The sequence below is a fragment of the Notothenia rossii genome (assembly GCF_949606895.1).
Source record: "Notothenia rossii genome assembly, chromosome: 4".
Taxonomy (NCBI): Eukaryota; Metazoa; Chordata; class Actinopteri; order Perciformes; family Nototheniidae; genus Notothenia; species Notothenia rossii.
This window is the reverse complement of record NC_136902.1, coordinates 63,710,663-63,725,950: the sequence shown is the minus strand read 5'-3', so window position 1 is coordinate 63,725,950 and position 15,288 is coordinate 63,710,663. Positions and strand designations below refer to the sequence as shown.

The 15,288-nt window shown below is 38.5% G+C and overlaps 1 protein-coding gene and 1 long non-coding RNA gene across 4 annotated transcripts in view; one reads left to right on the top strand and one right to left on the bottom strand.

The window, feature by feature from the left end:
- The window catches only part of LOC307036328, a 238,918-nt gene extending 225,126 nt beyond the window's left edge, over positions 1–13,792 (top strand). Inside the window, exons 1-5 of one of the 3 annotated variants that reach the window (XR_013807335.1) lie at positions 10,045–10,076; positions 11,273–11,341; positions 11,992–12,156; positions 12,255–12,347; positions 12,699–13,792. This is a non-coding gene — a long non-coding RNA (uncharacterized lncRNA). Of the gene's footprint in view, positions 1–10,044; positions 10,077–10,270; positions 11,170–11,272; positions 11,342–11,991; positions 12,157–12,254; positions 12,348–12,698 lie in introns of those variants that run through there. The other 2 variants (XR_013807336.1, XR_013807334.1) reach the window with 2 other exon arrangements.
- Positions 1–15,288, bottom strand: part of LOC307036324 (uncharacterized protein) — a 98,516-nt gene that overhangs the window by 41,474 nt on the left and 41,754 nt on the right. The window lies entirely within an intron of this gene.

Below are 15,288 nucleotides of genomic sequence, written 5' to 3'. Positions count from 1 at the left end.
GTTAGCTAAATAAATAGAAAGATACATCATGTTTACCGTTGAATCTGTGTTTTATCTCTCTCTCCTTGAATGTCTTCTCTATATTTGTTCTTGAGCATGTTTAATGCACACTACTATCCTGTCATTACTTTGTCCCTCTTCACATGTTGTCACTTCTCTCTCTCTCTTTCTCTCTCAATTCAATTCAAAAGCTCTGTATAGTTGCAACATCTATACACAAATACATACATATAAACAAACTGCTAAGAATTCAAATGTCTTTTTTCCGCGGTACTCACTATGGCCCGGGTTATTTGACTTCACTTGATTTGTCATCTCTTTTAATTATGTTCTTCCCTCACTTTATCTTCTCTTCACGTGAAGCTCTCCTCAGCTGGTGTAGTAGTTAGGCAAGCTAACGCTAGCTATATAAATATGACGCTCTATGTATAAAAACAAAACAAAACTTACCTTATTATATCTTTCTCCACTTAAATGCACTTTTTTTCCTCCCGATTTCCATCACTCTTGTTCGTTCTCTCTATAGAGGTTTCTCAATACTCAAATTTCCCCTCCTCCACTCCTATCCTCGACTCCTCTCCTCGAGACTTGGTGCCGCCCACAGGAGATGTGAGCGGAGGACTGGGGAGGGGAACCGAGGAGAGAGGAGTGGAAGCAGCAGGCGGTTAGAGAAATGAGAACTCCTCTCCTCTGAGCGGTCATTTTAAAGAGACGTCCATTAATGATGACAGGAGGCACAGCAGCACTCTGATGGACAGATGTGTTCATGACGACTTATATATATTATATTTTAATTCATATAAAATAATATCCAGGGGATGCATGCAGAGCCGTCATTGGCTGAGATAAGTCCGGCCGTGCGTCACGCCTCCACCGTTCCCGGAAATGCATCCGTGGAGGAACCGTGGAGGACCCATCTGTCTCTCCTCGGTTAGAGCTCCTTTGAGGATTGAGAAACCTCTTATGTCTGGTCATACATCAATCTGTTCCACGTAGCGCGCCCCCTAGATGCCTGGAGCACTTCCGGAATGTTTTTAAAAAAAATGTGTTTTGGGATTTGTATGTGCTTTGGACTTTGCATATCGTTTTGGTATTTGCAGAGTTTTTTTGTTGCGTTCGTTTTCGGGGTTTGTGTGTTGTATTTAGTTTGCATCATTTCTGTAAATGCAGCGTTTTTCTTTTGTATTTGTTTTCAGGGTTTGTTTGTTTTTCATTTCATTATTTGCAGGTGTTTCCTGCTTATGTTTGCGTTTTGGGCCGTTGTTCCGCGTTTGCACCTGCCGGCCACCGTACCTGTGATATTAAAAAGCTATACTTCCAGTCCTGTTTGGTGGTTTGGCTACATTTCATTTCAGAAAATGCCTTTCACATATTAATTTCCTGTGTTTTCAACACCTACTAAAGAAAAATGTGTATGCATCTATGAACAAATATATACAACCTATGAGAAGGGTCCAAGCCTTTGATCTTACCTGGATTTTTCATTTGTATTCAACTAATTCATTATTAATACAGACTACAGACAAGAAAACAAAGTAAGTTAAGGAGGGAAGGAAGAACGCCTAACTTATGAAGAAAAATAGCCCTTTCATGAATTATCTAAAGACTTCAAATATTGCAACACAATAACCACACACTACCTGATACCCAAGCTCAAAATCCCACCAAAACTAAAATCAATAAAATAATTATTAAAAGTCTCGAAGTAGCCCATAAGGCCTGCCAAAAGATCATATTTAAATTGATTCAAAAGATTACCCAAAAACCCTCAAAGTCTGTTTTCAATTCTAGGGAAACACATTATTGTTAACTGAGATTTACATTAATTGGTGTTCTGTTCAAATATACCTACATTTTGATATGAATGTTGATGAGAAATAATACTTGAGAAATGTGGGTTCAGACCATTCCATGTTTTAAAGGGGAACTATCATGCTAAATTAACTTTTTAATGTCTTTTATACATAAATATGTGTCCCCGGTGTGTCAGGGAACTCGCGCAGCGTCAGAAAATAAAACCCTCTCTTTTCCTCCGTACCCAAATCTCTAAAAATGGGGCTCGAACGGAGCTGATCCAGACTTGCGTCCGATATGACGTAATATCTGAAATGTAGGCTGGCTTTACACCCACGGCCCTATCAGAAACGTTGCTATCAGAAAAAATGCCAGAATATTTTGGACGTAATATGGTCGGTGCATGTTTACATTAGCATCGCTAACACTCAAAGCTAACCTGCACTGGAGAGCATGTGTGTGAAGAAGCAGGAAATAAAAAGGAACTCATCTTGTGGTATAACCGGCAATAGAGAAAGCCTTTGAGCTCCATACTGTTTCAGAAATAATCCTTGATAATCCATGATATGGCGTTTCATCACCGCAGTAGTTGCCGGTAGCATCTCCCGCATGAGCTCAGCCCCCTCCCTTTTTTTTAATCACATTTTTTTTGTAAAGCTTTATACCCCAAATCAGCACTTTTGAAACAGGAAGTGAAATAGAGCAACAAGTCCTCCAACTCATACGACCAAATAGGCCGATTGTTCAGAAACTTATAATGATCAAATATGTTGTTTGTTCAAGCGCTTGATACGTCCTATAATTACGTTTTAAAGTTTTCGCCCTCTAGTGCTCCCGTTGAATGCAAACGTTACAGATGGTCGTTTATTCACAAATAACCGTCTCTGTAAAATCCTAAATTGTAGGATAGTTTAGCCATTAAAATGCTTTTTGATTGGATTGTACTTTTAGAATCCACATCCAGTCGATATGTTGGAACTATAGTTTGATAGATATTACGAAGATGATTTGAGGTATGTGGCAGCCTCCATGTAAAGTTATGGGTTGAAAACAATATTTCCGGTCTCAACGTTTTCATAATAAAACCAATGATCAAATTATTTAACAGTGATATCTGCAGTACTCATCAACTAAAAAACATCAGTTTATCCTTGTTAATTATACGACATTTATTTGTTTAAATTGTGTACAATGGTTTTGTGTTTTTCCCATAGATTTTTCTCTTTCGATTCTGAGAGACACCTTTCTTTTTTCAGAGGTTTTGATAGGCTAAAACATCGGTTGTTTTAGCCGCAATGCATGTCGGGATATGCTGTTTATCCCATATGAAATCGGAAACACATTTTTAAAAAACTTTTCTCTTTGGAAGTCATCACATAACGGCATTGTAATACAAGGTTCGGCTGCATTACATATTACATATCTGCCGTAGTTATTTATTTATAGAGCCCTGATTAGAAGACCTTTTGACAAACTGTAAGAAATTCCGCCAAAACTGAATATGTGACGTGGATCATAAATATATTAGCGATTAAACAACATCTTCCATTTATTTTCACACAATACGTCTCCTCGCAGTATCAACACTAATTTGGCTGACTTTTATATTTGATCCAATTGGTAGAAAGGTTATATCAGGGCCGGCCCTAGACTTTTGGGGGCCCTAAGCGAGCTTTGGCTTGGGGGCCCCCCTCACTCTAGCGTGTTCTCACTACACACAACACGGAACCAACTTTTGTCTTATGATGTTAGCATAAGCACACATATTGTATACATAAGCATGTAAACACCATGGACCTAACCTCCTCTAGGGGGGGTCCTCATCTCCTCTAGGGGGGTCCGGGGGCATGCTCCCCCGGGATCTTTTTTTTTTTTTAAATATTGAAGTTAAAAGCATCAATCTGGTGCACTTTGATAGCAAAATTAAGAGATCTATGGATACATCTCTCAACACCCATATGAAACAGAACTGTAAACAGATTTTTCTTTATGGATATTTTACAAATCACTTAAACTGTATTCTTGTTTTGTCATATAGTATTTCATAACTGTTTTTCATTTATTCTCTCTGGCTGTCCATCTCATAATGTTCACATAGAAACTAGCTGTCAATAGGAATATCATTCAGAAGAATTATAATTTCTTGCAAAAATCTGTCACAAAAAGAGGTTGCACATTTAAATGCAGGTGTTGTTATGGCAACGTCAGTGGCCAAACAGCCACATTTACTGCTGCAAATACGTTCAAACATGCTGTTGACACACAGTGGCAACTATGCCACCATTTCAGCTGTTTGTTTCTCAGAAATACTGTCACATAACATCCATGTATTTCAATGCTAGGTTGATGCTTAGCTAAGCTAACTATGAAACACTTTAACTGACAGGACTCCGGATCAACTGTGTACTGTAAGGTAGCTTCTAGCTTCATGTCGAACAGTAAGTCAACCTTTCCCAGAGAGCTTTCTTTGAAACGCTAAAAAACATAACATTTAGATTGTATGACAAAGTGTTTATTTAATATCTGGCTAGCTATAGCTACTTGCTAACGGTTTAGCTTACCCCCGCGATTCAAAGTAACGTCAACGTAGCTGTAATTTATGCTTTGCTTACATGTTCGCATAACTTGGAAGCTTACTGACATTTACATACCTTGTTTACCTGGCTCAAGTGGTGGCTCTGGGGTTGTTGAGCCACCATGAATTGTCGTCTTTTTTAAGAAAATGTTTTCTTATGTCCATCTTCAAAAACTCTGAGTCCGACTGACAGTTTATTTTAAACATTGTCACAGCTCACAGGATAGGTACCTGTCAGCCAATAAGACAGATGTTTATTTCCATTTAACTCTCTGGTTGGTCTGGTGTCTTGCCTCTGTTGCATTCAGTGAACACGGGAAATTACAATCCTCCCATCCTCTCATGATGAGGTTCAGGTAAAGCACGGTTAATGTATTATATTATTGACTCAATAATATAATACATTACTTTGAGAGTAGGGAATCTATGCATATTAACACAATTAATTAAACATACTTATCACGGCGACTGTGTACTGTTTTTTCTTTGTATATATATATTAAAAAAAATGTTTTTTGCTAGGGGGCCCTTAGTGGCTGCGGGGCCCTAAGCGGCCGCTTATGTCGCTTAATGGGTCGGGCCGGCTCTGGGTTATATTTACACCATAACGGTGCACAGCTGATAGAAAGGGATTTTTTTGTAGTTTTTAAAGATATTATTTACTACCTTTCTAACTCCTCATGCAGTTGACTGTTACAGGTCTATACAGGTTAATGGTACAATGCATAAGCTTCAAATTGAGAGACTGAAACTGTATTTTCCTTTACCGTTCTGTTTTAATTTCACAATAAAGTTAATAGTCATATTATGTTTGATATTATTATGTTTTATTAACTACACCACTGGTTTTTTAACCCGCACCGCCTAGTGGTTAAAGCACGTTATTGAATGTTGTTGTTGAATATGTTTTATTTGATGAAAACATTTAAATATTAAGAGTAGCCTACATACAAAATTGAAAATATCAAGAAGTTACTGTGACCTCTACAATAAAACAGTTTAGTGCAGGACGTCCAAAGATATTAACAGGAGGATGTGCAAAACAGGGGGCTGGACCATAGACTGTATATATAAATGGACGTAGTGTCCGTGACGTCACCCATAGGATTCTGCAGAGTTGCCGAGAAGCCCTTAGTAGGCGGAGTCGGCCACTAACGGCTCGACAGCGACGTCAGAGTCTAATCCCGCCTGCTCCAAATAAGGGCACAGAGGCGGAGCCGAGGCGGGACCTGCTGCCTCCGAACTGGAAGTAAACAGAGCTAGCTCAGGCTAAGAAGCTAAGCTAACATGAAATACATGCATACCAAGTTACTGCTAACAGTGTAGTTCCCATATATAAACGTTACATTCATAATCAAATGAGACAATCTGCAAGAGAACTAGCTATATTTTGTTATTCTTAATGCATGTCATTCACACGTTAAGAAAAGAAGTACTGATACATAGCAGAACAACTGTGGCGATGTTCCGCTTAATAAGCCTTGTTCAACATCATTTATTTAGCTAATACTACAGCAGGCGAACCAAGTCTGCGTTTCGCAGCATTCCTTGATCTCCAGTTATAACGACGGACTCCATCGCCCGGACCTAACGGAGCCGCAGTGGGCTAGCTCCGGGACGCAGGCTGGAGCTAGCCCCCTGCGGCTCCGTTAGGTCCGGTGGCCACCACTGGGATAATTGGGTCCCCTATTAACATTTGCTCCCGTATGGGCGTCATAGCCATAGACTATAAAAGTCTTACCCAAGGCTAAATCATAAACTAAAATGTATATGTATGTATTAAGGGTTACGTCCTTAGCTGGCTAATAAGTAACAAGCTAAGCTACCAAGCACACAAACACCTGCGAATGGGATTGACATGTATAATATTATCATTTTAGACTTCTTGGAAGTTTTGTTAGTACATTCAAGCGCACAGCACGACATTTTAATTGTCTGGTATTTGTAACAATATTCCCTAAAAGGCACAATCACCACGAACACGGCTAAAGCTAAAGGGTCAAGTACAGTACTATGACTAACTAACGTTGTAGCCTCTATGGTTGTAGCCTAGCAGAGTGGACAAGTTGTTGTTAGCTGACAGTAAGGCATGTACATGTCCATCAAAGTGACCACGCCCTAATTTATGCAAACACTTAAAAAACATAAAAGCATTGTACACAATTTAAACCAATCAATATTGTGTAATTAACAAGGATAAACAGATTTTTTTTATTGGATGAGTAATTCAGATATCACTGTGTAATCATTTGACAGTGAGGGGAATATATCCGTTTTTATTATGAAAACTTCGAGACCGGAAAAACGGTTTTCACCCACGCTAACTTTACATGGAAGTTGCATACACGTTCTCCTGGCGAGACCTAAATCATCTTCGTAATATCTATCAAACTATAGATCCTACACATCGACTGGATGTGGATTCTAAGAGTACAATAGACACTTCTCGCCAGAAATCGAATCAAAAATCATTTTAATGGCCAAACTATTCCACAATTTAGGATTTTCCAGAGAGGGTTATTTGTGAATAAACGTCCCTCCGGAGCGTTTGCAATGAACGGGCCGGGAGCATGTTGTGTCTTACACGACCACTAGAGCACCTCTAGTGGTCGTGATAGGTGCACTTTATTACGGATTATGAATAAACTGCGTGACTTTATGGTTGTGCTTTCTACACAAAGTATTGCTTTTCCTAGTTTGACATTCACAGATTTACATTCGAAAGTGGTTCAAAGGAAAAGGCATCCCATTATGGACAATTGTGCGCATCACCAGCTTAACAATGTCAATACATTTTAGTATATTGACATTTTTAAATTTAACTGAGTCCCCTAGCTTAATGAAGCTAACTCATTGGGTTTTCATTGAGGAATGGCAAATGGTCATGAATCCCCCACCATCTCTATCTCAATGTTCCTTTAAGGCAGATTGGGTGTGCTGTTTGTTTTTGGTGACTTGCAATTAGCAAGAAACGGTACAACATCATGGATTGGCGTAAACTGTTACCAATAAAGTGTCGAGGCAGCCCAGGGGGGTATACTACGAAGCTGGTTCAACCTAACCTGGATATGTTTGAGTTAGCCGGTTGGCCTAATCCATAACATACGAGCTCTCGCTAAACGGTACTACGACGCGGGTTATCAAGTGGATCGCTCAAGACAGCCGTGTCCTATCTAGTTAGGTGCGCGTTCACATGAAAGGGGTGGTATTTGGAGCATTCGACCAATCACAAACATGGACAAGCGTACTGACAGCGCAGCGTCATACTTCCTGAATGAAAAGTCGACTCTATAATTCGACACATATGAAGACGTTAAACTTTAAACATCCATGACTTAAACACTTTATCCAGGATAAAAGCCACATAGCTGCACCTGCAAGGTGAATACAGCTGGTAAAAGAACAAGTGTTTGAATGCGTACATTAACAGGTTTATGATATCACTGCCCCGTCTAAGACACGAGTGGATCTGACTTTAATTACATTTGACTCGAGTGTTTCGTCAACTTAATGTGTTGCTTAAAATAATACTTCTGCATACAGTATGTGACATTGTGAGTGTTGCACGGCCAGATACGGCTCAGCTGACTCAGATAAGGAGATATATGATACATTATGATGTGATATGCCGCGGACTGTACTTAATGTTACTCTGATCCGGTTACTTATTTTGTGACAGATATTTAAGTAAGCTTTCTTAACCCTAATGTTATAATAGTCAGATTGCTCTGAAGATGGGAGGTGATATTCTATTAATGTTCACGTTCACACAGTCTGTGATTTTTGCCGGCCTTCTTTCTGGCAACGGCAGCTTTTCTGTATTTCCTTTCTCCTGTAATATGACTTGATCGCTTTAAACTCTGCACATTGAGCTCTGATTGGTCAGCAGGCAGTGCTTTCACTGAGTTGATCTCTTAGCCTGCAACCTAACCTGCTCCGGGGCAGGTTAGCCGCACAGCCTAAGTTACCATGGAGATCTAGCCTGCTAAAAAGAGAACCAGCTTCGTAGGACCGGAAAGCGCGAGTTTTCCCTGAAGTTAGCCGGCTAAGCGAAAATCCTGCTTCGTAGTATACCCCCCAGGTCTCCTCTTTCCACCAGCACACAAAAACTCCTCTGTGTGTTTGTGTGTATGCAGGTCAGTTAGCACCATATGGCAGCAGACGTAATTAGCGTCTAATCGGCTTGATGTTTTGACTGCAGTAGTTTCACAGTTCACTAGCTGTTTGGGTTAGCCACGCTGCTAGCTAGTTACTCCCCGCAGGGCAGCAGGTGAGTCCACCGGCAGGGTGCCATCAGACAGATGGACACACACACACACACACACACACACACACACACACACACACACACACACACACACACACACACACACACACACACACACACACACACACACACACACACACACACACACACACACATACACACACACACTCACTCACACTCATACACAACCTTTCTATAAATATTTGATTTCATTGCGAATATGTCATTTTGGTGATTCTGTACAATATAATGGTCAATATGTACACAAAAAATAATTATCATCTCAATTAAAGAGCACTGCAGATAGGTTACAATATTTGTTTATTAGAATAATATGTGTGATTTTAAACTTGTATTTGGAGTCATCCAATAATAAAGTTCAGGAAACATATTGGAGACAAAATGATGAAGGGATGATAGGTGAGGGAGTGTTTCTATGTCTGTGAGGGAATGTAGACATTCTCCAAATAAAACACTGGAAGGACTGCTTAATACTTGACATTACGATAGTGATATTGAATATGTCCAAAGTAAATGTGCCATATAGGCTCTCCCCATAAAACAGACTGAGTAGCTGATGTAGGCGTCTTACACTGGCATTTATAAATATTCAGACATTGTGTGCTGAGGGAAATATGGTAAATCCAGGATTATAGTACATTTGCACTCTAGATTTAATGCTTGTACTTGTTTACACAAGACATATAAACACCGTACAAAATTATCTATCTTCGTTATTTTCAGTCATGAATTGTTGGTAAAATTCAAAAATTCTAATTAAACAGAAAAAAAAAAAAAGTGGTGACATTTAATCAAATTGGTCTCTGTAGAAAAGACAAGGAAGCTGGTTAGCATTGCCGCTTAATATAATTGTGCAGAATGAATGCAAGTCAATGAAGACTTTAGAATAAAATCTGTTTACATCACACATCAGCCGTCCTACACTGGAAAAAAGGGGAAAGTGGGGTTGTTCAATTTGCAAATATGCAGTTAATATATGAGACATAATTTATTCATGTTTCTCGTCGAAACATGAATCAATCATTTTAATCTTGAGGGCTGTACGTTCTATAAGTCTCAATCATGTTAAGAAATAAGAAAAAAGTTATGTTTCTCTCTGTAACTCCGCCCACTGAGCACATGTCAGCAGCTTGCTCTGCAGCCGATTACTCAGCTTCTAATTATTATTTACAAATATTTTATTCACAAATTAATATGGTCGGACTCAAACCCGTACTTTAATAGTTTCGTAATTGAACCTGAACAATATGGCACTTTAATGGACAATATGTAAAGCAGAAAAAAATTGCAAAATATATTTATTTTAAAAAATGTGAAGCTTTTTCTTTTTTAAACAAAGGAGCGGGGGAGGGGTTCTACCATATTCTCTTCCCGCATCGGAGGAGTAAGCTGGTTCTGTCCCGAGAACATCTCTACAAAGTAAAAGTTATTTCAAGGTTTTTAATGTCATCAAATGTTCGTCATAGTTACAGGTTATCACAAGACGTATTGTCGTTACAACGAGCAACGTAAATACAGCTGTCAATTTGTAAACATTGTCATTCACTGGTGTTAGCTAGGATAAAGCCATGAAAATCACAAGGTGAGTTTATATTGATTGACTTGTGTTTAGCGTGTTTTTATACTGTGAGTATTTGTAGAGCGTAAGTCCGGCAGTTGCTTGATTTACAATATTTAAAACTATGAACCTTGCCCAAAGTTATGCACATTAAACCGAGCTCAGTGGGGAGGGGGGAGTCATAGCTGATGGATGAGCTTGGCATGTTTGCATGTCTATAGACTACGTCTTGTTTTAAATTATTGTTTCATGCTGTCAGGCGGTGTAGAACTTTACTTCGTCGGTCCGGCTCTGCATGTCTACTCTTGTGCCGACTTTTAAGGGCGCTGATGCAGGTTGTAGGCCTACCTTACGTTAAGCGACCATCTTTACCCATTTAAGGTGTTGATTGTTAAAGATACAATATTGTCTGTGGGATCACAGTGTTTTCCCTAAAAAAAACTGTGTTTATGTCTCTGCTTTGATCCGCTCTGTGTTCATGTAAATACCGTAAATACACACAGATCAAAACAGATCAGAACAGAGACACAATATTGTGTGTGGGGGTGTGTCCCGGAAAGCGACACTTGATACTGGAAAGTGGAGGATATTAATGATTGTGTTACATTTTAGCAGCGGTGCACATACAATATGGGGGACATGCCGGACAGATCAAGTAAGGGTTACGATCCACCCGCTGTGAAATGAACTTATCTTCCATATTTGCCGTAGGCCTACACTTGTGTTTACAGAAGTTGAGATGTTTCTCGGTTGTGATTGGTTGTTCCTCGTCACATGACGAGCGCTGCGCGCTGCTGCAGTGCACGTCTCCATTGAAACCAATGGAAATGAGCTCGCAACGCTGATGTGTATCGCTCCGTACAAAGTTGTACTAATTGCATTAGTATAGGCCACTGTAGCTTTTTACACTGGAGGCGCTCATCTCGGCCGAAGTCGGTTCATATTAACCTAAAGGTACATAATTAAATGGTAAATGTCGCCTTTAAGGAGCAGAACATTTTTGTTTTATTTGTGTGTGAATAATGAAATAATTTTAAATATGTTTTTCTTGTAATAGGTAATTGGTGTGGAGAAGATTGACCTCAGCCTTGCTTTGAACATTGTTCCAAAGGCTCTGTAGTAAATGGTGAGTATTCAAATGTTTTGTGTGATTTACTTGACTAACTTAAACTTGATCTTTAACTAATTGAAAACTGGTATTAGTCTGACCATTTCTGAATATTTATTCAAAACATTTACATACTGCAAACATTGCAGGGATATACATATTTTCTGATTTATTAGGCAAAAGTTATTCAGAAAGTGAGAGGCAAAAGCCAAACATTCTGCGATAAAGCCTCCTTCACATAAGTGATAATGTTTTGTTTGTTGAAATGGCTATAAGGGTGTTTCTTATATATAGTCTTATATTACAGCAATACTTATTTTAAGTCGCTTTGGAAAAAAAATGTAAATTAAATGTAATGTAGTCTAACGTGGTTGTTCGTACTTGATATAAAAAGTTATTCTGACTATAGAGCCAAAACAGGAGTAATGTGGTCCCTTTTCCGTGCTCTGGTCAATACATTTTGAATCAGCTGAAGCAACTTCTGACTTCAACTTCAACTTCTGAGTTTTTGGTACACCCTGATAATAAAGAGTTACAATAAGCTAGCCTTGAAGTAACAAATGCATGGACTAGTTTCTCTGCAGCGTTTTGAGGCAAGCACACAACTACAATCATAGCATGATTAGAAAATGAAATGATTTCATGTTTTTTATGACTGTGATATTTAGTTTTCTTTGATAAAGGCGGAGTTTAAGCGTATAACAACCCTGCCCCTCCAATCAAGATTTCTCTCTCAGCTGGATGTGCTATCTGACAAACTTCTGAAGGTTTTTGAGAAGAGAGGAGGACAGATAGGCTAGCGTCTGAACTGTATTATGTCAAACATGACTCAAGTAAGAATTCATTTTAAGAAAATTATACATCGAGTCAATAGTGTACACATTTCATTGAGCAAAATAGATTATTTATTTTCTTATTCCCCTTGACTTAGGTTGATGATGTCGATTTAGACCGGGATTGTCTTCTCAAGGGGCTGTGTGTGCACCTCAATGAGGACCCAGAAGATCTGCTGAGAGAGTTTGTGGTCAGTAGAAGTAATATTTGCCCTTTGATTTTTTTGTTGGGCTTTAAAATATGTATTTATTGAAACACCACATAGTATATAGCCTAAACCTTAAAGTATGTGAACATCCTTGTTTTTTGTTTAATAGCCAGACTACACTGAAAAGCTAGAGGGCTTTTAACTTAAAACGGATACAGGAAATGAAACATTTTTTATCAGGTCAGACAGGAGTATATCAGATAACAAGGAGACTTAAAAGTACTGAAATCTGACAAAATGTACTTGTTAAACACAGGGATTTAGTAATGGGTATATATATGTATTGATTTGTTAGATCTCACTCTGTTCCTTTTGTGACTGTGCACTCTGCAGACAGAAGATGAAGACGTCATTCTGCGGTCCATTCAGGGGATTACAGTGGGACTTTATGTTGTCAAACACAATTCCACCATGAGACCAGAGGACAGATGAGACCAGAGGACAGATGAGACCAGAGGACAGATTGTCCTGGAAGGCCAACAGGTAGCCTACTAACTGATGTGGACAACATTGCATTAGCTGCTACCATGCTGTTGGGACTAATGTCTGCAATGAACCTGAACTACCCCCCTAAACTGAAGTGCACGTTCAAAGTGCTCCGGCAAATGTTAATGGAGCTAGATGGCAACATGCTCTCCAAGATAGCCCAAGCGTTTAAAAACAAACTATTTGAGTGAGCTGTTGCCATGGACCATTGTGCACTTTTACAGCATTCATACTGGACTTTCATCGATAGAACTGTCTTGCACTTCCTTTGCTCATGTTTTTTGCTGTATTGATTTGCATGTTTCAGAAATCTGTGTTTTTCCTGAGGTCATGTGTTTTCAGAATGTACCACTTGTCATGTGTACTAATTGCGCTACTTCAAAATGTCAGTTCTTGTTTTTATTTGTAATACTTTCTTTTGTGCATATGTGGTGAGAAACCAGGCCATTATTATACTTCCATGTATTTTTCCAAAGCAATGCCATTGCTTTTTTGTATGAAAGTGCCCTTTCATATTCGCCAGTTACTATTTAAATAATGGATTTGCAAGAACATTTCCTTTTTTCGGCATTGACATTTTCTGTTAATTGTTTACTATGAATGAGTTAAAAAAATAAGCCTTTCTTTGCCATTTGGCACAATAAAACTTTATTTTGGTTGGGAGAATAGTTTCCTTTAAGCTTGCTTGCTGTGTTCTAACACAATAATGTATATGTACATGCATCACAAACATTTTCTATTTCTTCTATTTCTTTATTTTCAATGTATTTGTTAATTCTCCTGGGGCTGCATGATGGAAAAACCAAAAGCTCATCCTCATTTTTGAGAAAAATACATGAATGTTGTTCAAAGAAATGTGTTTGTCTTTATTGACTATTTGTTTTAAAAATGTTATGATAAATGCTGTAGATATAAGAGATTAGGATGGATCCTGTAGAAGAATGTACGACATGCCTCTATTCACATGAAATAAATAATTTTATGTACCCCTTGAGCACTTGGTAGATTAAACAGAAAACTATAGCATGTAGTTTAAACAAAACATTAATGTGGCTTTAACAGGGACAAATGAAATATACTAGGTATATTAAAAGCCTAAAATGAACATTAAAAGTCATGTTGGTTTATAGGGTAAATTAATATACCTAATATTAAAGGAAATACATTAACATAACAATTTCATGTTTCTTTGACATAACATAGTTGTGTGTCTCTAACATAATGGAATAGTTTTGAGTACACATGATTTTAATATGTGCAACCGACCTCCATGTTTTTTATTACTTAAGTCCAACAGACTTTTTACAGTGAAGCTTAAATAAAGAAATCATGTTGCTTTAACAGGTACAAGTTAAATATGCAGAGCATATTAAAAGCCTAAAATGAACATAAAAAAGTCATGTTGGTTAAACATAGGGTAAATGAATATACCTATATTAAAGGAACTATTCAAATGAACATAACAATTTCATGTTTCTTTGACATAACATAGTTGTGTGTCTTTAACATAATGGAATAGTTTTGAGTACACATGTTTTTAATGTGTGCAACCGGTTTCCATATTAAAATCATGTTAATCCAACGGCCTTTTTTTTCAGTGCAGAGGGTGAAAAGAGGTGCTGCAGCACAGGCAGTATCAGAAAAATAAAGAGCTTTTTGAATATTAAAGAATGTAAACATGTCACAGTAGAGGAACAAAATACAAATATGAACCTGAAAATGACATAATAGGGCCCCTTTGAACACTGACTATCATATTTAAAACATTTCCGACATCCAAAAGTTTCCTGACAGAATAGCGGTAATTAGTCTTATTAGGTGCTGCAAATTAATTGTGTACTTTTGTAAATTCATGTATCTGCTGCCTCAGTTTTCACACATTGGGCTACATTTGCAGCAGATTGCAGCAGTGGAGCGGCCCAGTACGTAAATCCTGATGTGTGTGTGTAGAGATGGACTGGTCCTGATAGTGTTGTAAGTGCTATACAGTTAAACAATAGTGCGCGGTGAGGAAGTACCCGTACTGAGGGTGTCATATATTACAAGGAAGGCAGACTCAAAACAAATTATGGCTGTGTCTTTGTGTTGTTCTTAGCCCTCCATCTTTCCCTCTCCTGCTCCCTCTCTCCTTCCTAGTGTTATATATTTTTACACCTCAGTGAGTCCATTGCGAACACACACACACATTGCTTGTCTGACTGTCTCCTCCTTCTCCTCCTCCTCCTGTCGTTCCTTCTTTTCCTCTATTGCATTTTCCATCTTATTTCTCTTTCTCACTTCATATAATCCTTCCTTCCTATCTCTTCCTCCTCCACCCCTCCCTCCTCCCCCCACCGCTCTCCTGGGTCATGTTGCAGCAGCTCCAGCAGAAATAATAGGAGCAAAGGCGTGAGGTTGTTATTTGCATAGAAATAGCATGAAGCCCCAGGCAGCTTCA